Source organism: Mercenaria mercenaria, unplaced genomic scaffold (assembly GCF_021730395.1).
Source record: "Mercenaria mercenaria strain notata unplaced genomic scaffold, MADL_Memer_1 contig_4032, whole genome shotgun sequence".
Lineage (NCBI taxonomy): Eukaryota > Metazoa > Mollusca > Bivalvia > Venerida > Veneridae > Mercenaria > Mercenaria mercenaria.
In genome coordinates, this window is record NW_026462230.1 from 11,095 (window position 1) to 19,046 (window position 7,952).

The following is a 7,952-nucleotide window of genomic DNA, read 5'->3' on the forward strand; positions in this document are numbered from 1 at the left end:
TATGCCTTTTAGTAATAGCTGTGTGTACTTGCACGCAAAACTTTAACCAGAATTTTCTAAGTCCAAAAGTGGGCATAATTTTGCCAAAATGAAGGTCAGGGTTATGGGACTTGGTGCTATCAACTAGTTTTATAACCCCGAAGACACATGTGAAGTTTCAATTCAATATCTGCATTAGTTTTGGAGATAGTAACTTGCATGTAAAACTTAAACCAGATTTTTCTAAGCCCAAAAGGGGGCATAATTTGCTCAAAATACATGTCAGAGTTATGGGACTTGACCCAGTGAGGTTGGTAATTGACCTAGAAAAAGAAAAAATAAATTTCAAAGCTATATGCTTTTAATTGATGGCTATATGTACTCTCATGCAAAAACTTTACCAAGGTGTGACGCCGACGCCAGGGTGAGTAGAATAGCTTGACTATTCTTTGAATAGTCGAGCTAAAAACAAGAGCACTGAATTACAGAGCAATATACACAAAGCAAAGTCATATGAACTTTAACCAGATTTTTCTAAGTCCAAAAGGGGGCATAATTTGCTCAAAATACATGTCAGAGTTATGGGACTTTACCCAGTGAGGTTGGTAATTGATATAGAAAAGAAAAAAATAAGTTTTAAATCTATATGCCTTTTAGAAATAGCTGTGTGTACTTGCAGGAAAAATTTTAAGCAGAACTTTCTTAGTCCAAAAGGGGGCATAATTTGGCCAAAATGAAGGTCAAAGTTATGGGACTTGCTGCTATCAACTAGTTTTATAACCCCGAAGACACATGTGAAGTTTCAATTCAATATCTGCATTAGTTTTGGAGATAGTAACTTGCATGTAAAACTTAAACCAGATTTTTCTAAGCCCAAAAGGGGGCATAATTTGATCAAAATACATGTCAGAGTTATGGGACTTGACCCAGTGAGGTTGGTAATTGACCTAGAAAAAGAAAAAATAAGTTTCAGAGCTTTATGCCTTTAATTGATGGCTGTATGTACTTGCATGCAAAATCTTTACCAAGGTGTGACGCCGACGCCAGGGTGAGTAGAATAGCTAGACTATTCTTTGAATAGTCGAGCTAAAAACAAGAGCACTGCAATATACACAAAGCAAAGTCATATGACCTTTGACCTCTTAGTGTGACCTTGACCTTGAAGCCAGTCATCTGAAACATGCGCTCTGCATGTCGTCTTGGTGTGGTGAACATTTGTGCCAAGTTTCTTTGAAATCCTTCAAGCAGTTCAAGAGTTACAGAGCGGACACGAAACAAACTGATTAGACCCCTAAGTCTGACCTTGACTTTGAATCGAGACATCCAAAACATGCGCTCTGCATGTCGTCTTGGTGTGAACATTTGTGTCAAGCTTCTTTGAAATCCTTCAAGGGGTTCAAGAGTCACAGAAGGACAGACGGACGGACACCGGCGGTATAACATAATACGTCCCTTCGGGCGTATGAAAAGATTGCTCCATGCATGTCAGTTATGGTCCGGGCAAACAAATCTGGACAGAAACACATACACCGATTAGCCATGTCTTCCAACCGCAAGCGGGCTCGAGAAAAGTCACATGTACTTTTTACATTATCACAGGATCAAACTTTGTTATATTTTTCGTCTATGTGTTGCCATAGAAACCTTATTATTCCCATTTTGTACATGACATGTCCAGTTTTACCTATACTCTAATTTTATAAAAATCCTTGTGACTCTGAAGATGACTAAATAATAATAAAGCTTGTGCAAAGCTATCACAGTTTTTAATAGAGCAAAAATAATTATGTTTGACTAATAGATATACATGCCTTAATCAGTTTAACAATATATACATCTTAGTTCAATGCAAATAAGAACATATGAAACAAGTTTGAGATGCAACAGTATACAAACAAGTACTTTGCATTAAGAGGATCTTGACCATCTGAACTTTCTTCCGACCAAGTTTGGTAAAGATTTAAACAGTTCATTAAAATGTACCTTACAGTTTTTTCTCTATACTTTGTTGTGACAACTTAAAAATATGTAATCACTATATCATGAAAAGAAATTATTTTAACTATATGCTTATCTATAGGACACACATCTATTACCTATCACTTAGACACAGACCGTAACTCCAGTTTGGCTGAGAGAAAACTCGAAGCCAACGCCAGGTGCGCAACTGTGCTTTCTAACAATCCCCAAATGTTTTATGCCTTTAAGTTAAATACATTTTGAGATACATTTGACACAATCTTGTATCCCATTTATGTATTTTTTATCAAGGACCATAACTATGAGCAGATTGACAGACTGAACAAAGTCACAGGTGCACAACTTTACATGCTCAGTAATATTTTAGTCTCTTTATGCATGTTTTGACTAAATCAAAGGCAATAACTCTAGTCTGGATAAGTGATATCTCCTATCAAAAACTCTAGGTTCACATTATCACATGCTGAATAATGTCCCTGTGATGTTTCATATTCTTCTAGAGAAACAACTCAATTTGGTTCATTAGTACCCACAGCACTATGACAAGAGTTGCAGGATATTTTCAGCTGACTACTTTATTGAATCATATATATTTCGCAAGAGTCGGATAACCCCTTACATGAGTTTAACTGAAATCCACAATGCTGACAAGGCATTCAGCCAACAACATAAGACCACTCGGTCACACCCTTTTCGTGTTCTTTACACAAACTATACAGTAAAATGAAACCCTATTGGCATGACTTGAGCAGCAGTCCATTTTCAGTTAACTTTTATAAGTTTATATAATCTAGGCATTAATATTGTTCCATTTGTAGTGAACTCCAGTCAGTTCATTAGAACAAACAAAAAACAATGTATTACATCAGAATATCAATGGATCATTTTATAACAGGTAATTTTTTATTCAAAATCACTCGCTTCAGTCTTCCAAATTGTATAATGAACTATGTCTTCAAGGTAATGCTTGGAGAAATAGTATTGTAAATCCGGTAGTGTTTATTACCATACACTGACATACTGAATAATTCATACATTTATGTAGACTGCATTTATCAGGTAAACCACTTACTTGATTAAGCTCTACTGGCAATTTCTGGCCCCCTTCGTCGTCGTCCTCTTTAGTATTGTCTTCTGAAGTTTCCTATAAGAAACCAGCCAAATATGAACAATATTAAAATACAATTCATAACTGTTGGGACTTAATTTGGATTTAATCATTCTGTTAATAATTCAAAACAGTGAGTTTTTATGATAATCATTTAAGCAGTTTGAAAATTACTGAGAAACATGAAAATGAATAGACAAATGTATGGACAAACCAACATGATTAACTTGCAAATATAGCCCTCCTATAACTTGTATTCAAAAGGTATATTTCTTTATAATTTCCAAATACACATGTGTAAAAGTTCAAAAATACCACTTGATCTTTTTGTATCGTCTGTATCAGGTAATTTTAAATGCAAAATCACTCAAGTAAGTCATCTTTTATGTATAAAAATATGATTTCAGACATGGTATGAAAAATCATGCAGTATTCATAACCATACACCGACAGACTGAGTAACTTATACATTTGTGTAGACTGCATTTATCAGGTAACAACTTACATGATTAAGCTCCACTGGCAATTTCTGGTCCCCTTCAATGCCATTCTCGTTAGATTTGTCTTGTGAAGATTCCTAAAAAGAAACCAGCTAAACATGAATATATGTCAAACTTAAATGTTCAAATCTGACATAATTGAAAGACAGAATTTAAATTTGATCTTTTTGTGATTAACTCAAACCAGTGAGTCTCTTTAAAAAAAAATCAACAGAAAGGTTAGAGCAACTGGAAAATGAATGGTCTGATGTATGGACAAACCAACATGCTTGACTCTGCAAAACAGCCCTCATATAATGTGTATTCATAATTTATAACTCTTAAAACTTCACTTTAACAAGCTGTGTAAAAGTTCAAAGCATCACTTCATATTTTTGAATTCTCTGTATCAGGTAATTCACAAAGCAAAATCACTCAAATAAGTCATCTTTAGTGTATTAAAATCTAGGACTTAAAGGTAATGCTAGGTGACATGATATGAAAAATCCTGAGGTGGTTATTACCATACACCTACAGACTGAATAACTTATACTACTTTTTGCAGATCAAATTGCCCCTTCAACCTTTTTGAAATCGATAGAGTTGCTCTTTGACGTCACAAAAACGGTGAAGATGAAGCTATTTTTGGAGCAATGCTGACAGGTTAACGCCGCCTCATTCATTCACCTTGTCGTGAAACTTTCTCTTTATCTTGACGTCACACAAAGCGCGCGCTCTGACTCTATCTTTGAAGTATCGCCGTACTTGCATACATTGTAAAGTGCAATAAGGTGATAATAGATATATTGTTTCAAAAGTAGAACATAGAATATTTCAACTACGTTCAAATGAACAGCGTTTTTTGTTTGTTATGACAATTATTATCGACGAAATTTCCAACCATGCAAAAGTATACATAGTTTTATAGAAAGGTATCATCATTGATCATTGAACCTTCAAGTTCAAGCTACGCAACACTTGTAGAAAATGTAATTGTTATATCCATAAATACTGATTTATTTGATATTCAAACTTTTGCAGAGACTTCCGTAGCTTAACTATCGCAAATCTAACTCCATTATAGATCTAGTTTTTTATTTTATTTTTTGGTGGGGTTTCCTGTAGATCTATGTGAATTTATCTACAATGTACTATTTATTTGAAGTCGTTTAAACACTATTTCATTTATTTACATACAGGCAGCTGATAAGCCTTGTCTTCGTTTATGGAAAGAAATAGTTATAGACTCACATAAGTTAAAATAATTCGACGTTTAGTTTGTTTTATATTTTGTGACGGTCACTCTAAAAGGACCAAAATAATTGAGGATAAATCACAGAACACCGTCATGTAAAATTATTGGTTTTATCGCTTGCATATATATGTAATGTTAATCGTGTTAAGGGGAATTATGATAATTTTTACATAAATTAATGAGGAATTGAATCCCCTTTTTGATTAGTCTAAATAATGAGACCTCTTTTTAACCGTTGTCTACCTAAAAGGGATATCGACCAGTCAAAAAATATAACGATATTCAACTTTCGAGTGGAGAAAATAACTCGTAACTGTTTACTAGGATCGCGTCAAATGAGTTAGACTAAGACTCACATATTCCGTAAGAAATTGCAGACTTTTTTCAGCTAAAGAGGCATGGTCAGTTCCGGGAATCGAATTTATGCCCTTCAATCAATCATGAGCGAATCCAAAAACTCGAGTCAGTCGCATTTTATAATTATTGTGAAAACTAAACACGAGATAATTAAAAGAAAAGTCTGCAGCAAAATTTAGTCAAACAAGAGGGCCATGATGGCCCTATATCGCTCACCTGAGTACCATTGCTTTAACCAAAAACAAAAATAAAAAATTCTTACAAGGTACATATATGTCAAAATACACCTAAAAACTGGAGGTACCATCCATGTTGTACCACAGAAAAGTGGTCTCGATTTTTCCCTACAGCCAATAATAAAAAAGTTACTAAATAAGCTATTTATAGTAACATAAAAGGGAAGTAAAAAATTATTGTATGCAAAAGAAGGATCTGCCAAATAAAAAACAAGAGCACTGCAATGCAACGCAAATGCAGAGCAATATTCACACAAAACAAAGTCATATGACCTTTGACCCCCTAAGTGTAACCTTGACATTGAAGTGAGCCATCCAAAACATGCGCTCTGCATGTTGTTTCAATGAGGTGAACATTTGTGTCAGGTTTCTCTGAAATCCATCAAGGGGTTTAAGAGTTACAGAGCACAAGGGAAATTGCTTACCAACACACAGACATACAGACGGACACCGAGGCAATAACAAAATACGTCCCAGTAGCCGTATAAAAAGGAATCAAGATCTTATGGTGATACAAGTTGTGTGCAAGTTTGGTTAAAATCAAATCATAAATGAAGCTGCTATTGTGCAGACAAGGTCAAAATAGCCAATTCTGGCCCTTTCAGGGGGCATAACTCTGGAACCCATTATGGATTCTGGCCGGTTCAAGAAAAGAACCAAGATTTTATGGTGACACAAGTTTTGTGCACGTTTGGTAAAAATAAATTCATAAACAAAGCTACTATTGTGCAGACAAGGTCAAAATAGCTAATTCTGGCCCTTTCAGGGGCCATCACTCTGGAACCCATGATGAAATCTGGCAAGTTCAAGAAAGGAACTAAGATCTTATGGTGATACAAGTTGTGTGCAAGTTTGGTAAAAATCAAATCAAAAATAAAGCTGCTATTGTGCAGACAAGGTCAAAATAGCCAATTTTGGCCCTTACAGGGGCCATAACTCTGGAACCCATAATGGGATCTGGCCAGTTCAAGAAAGGAACCGAGATCTTACGGAGATACAAGTTGTGTGCAAGTTTGGTTCAAATAAAATCATAAATGAAACCACTATCGTGCAGACAAGAAAGTGTTGCCAGACGCATGCACGGACGCACGCACGCACGGACTGACAACGGACGACGGACGAAAGGTGATCACAAAAGCTCACCTTGTCACTATGTGACAGGTGAGCTAAAAAAAGGCCTGTAATGTATAACAGGGTGTCTTTTTTCACATCCACGCTACCTAAATGTAGTGTGCATTGTGGCAAGATTTATTAATTTTAAATGAAGATTTGATCTAGAACATTCTGTGACGTTCCGGTTAAACACCCCTTCCAACATTATTTAAATCAGCATTTCTCGGTCATGCAGTCAATGTAAACAAGTTCATTCAGTGTATTTTTTACTCGTATCGGAAAGGCGGAGTTACCTGTATAGACGAGATCCAAAAATAGCTTCAGCATCGCTGCTTTTGTGACGTTAAGGTAAAAGTCTATCGATTTAAAAGAAGACGAAAGGGCAACTGGATCTGCAAACAGTAGTAAATGTACGTAGACAGTATCTATTCAGTATCTACTTACACTGTTCAGCTCCACTGGCAAATTCTGGCCCTCTTCATCACCAATTCAATAGCATGGTCTCGTGAAGTTTCCTGCAAAGAAATCCGCAAAACATGAAAATAAATTTCATAATGTATTTTTCTAAAAACAAAGAGCTGCGTTCAATAAACGCTTGATGTCCCAGGTGGCATCCTTGTCGATACAAAGCAACCTAAGTCCAAAACGAGGTCAAGGTCAAACTGAGGTCAGGTGATGTTTGAAGATGAGGAATGGTCACAGGTTACATCTGTATTAGTATCAATTCATTCTTGTAAGCGGTATTGATACTAGACGAAACGGTCCCATTTGGTTAACCAAGAGATGGCCCATATAAAGCAACCCAAGTCCAAAATAAGGTCAAGGTCAAACTGAGGTCAGGTGATGTCTGAAGATGAGGAATGGTCACATGTTACATCTGCATTAGTATCAAGTCATTCTAGTAAGGGGTATTGATGCTAGACGAAACGGTCCTATTTGGTTAAACTCGTACTGACGAACGGACGGACAGGACAATCACTATATATATGCCTCCCGCATCAGTAGATGCCGGGGGCATAAAAATGCTGATAAATGTCAATTTTTGTGAAAAAGATGACTGGAGTTCTTTTATACGAACTCTTACAGGTAATTTTAAATGCAAAATCACTCAGATAAGCACTCTTTAATGAATATCAAAATATTGTATCAGAAATCAGGTAGTGTTCATTACCACACACAGACTGAATAATTTATACATTTATGATATATCATAATATAGATACAAGTGACCTAGTACTGCAGTGGCAAAACAGAAGTCTCTTCTGGAGGAAGAACAATTTACTTTACCTTCAATAGTGACATTGACTTTTGACAGACAACCATGGTCATAAGTGTGACATATAGCCAAATCATAGGGAACATTTCTTTTGTTTAGTACTAACCCATACACATTTAACCCTTTGTCATGTATTTGCAGAATATATTTTAAATATTTGTTTTCTCAG

General features: G+C 35.7%; 1 long non-coding RNA gene across 1 annotated transcript; it reads right to left on the minus strand.

The window, feature by feature from the left end:
• Nucleotides 1–3,012: 3,012 nt before the first annotated feature.
• LOC128553597 (uncharacterized) lies at nt 3,013–7,433 on the minus strand. Its single transcript, XR_008369387.1, has 3 exons — nt 6,952–7,433; nt 3,573–3,644; nt 3,013–3,103 (listed from the first exon to the last, which is right to left on the minus strand). It is a non-coding gene; the product is annotated as an uncharacterized LOC128553597 (long non-coding RNA).
• Between the last annotated feature and the right edge of the window lie 519 nt (nt 7,434–7,952).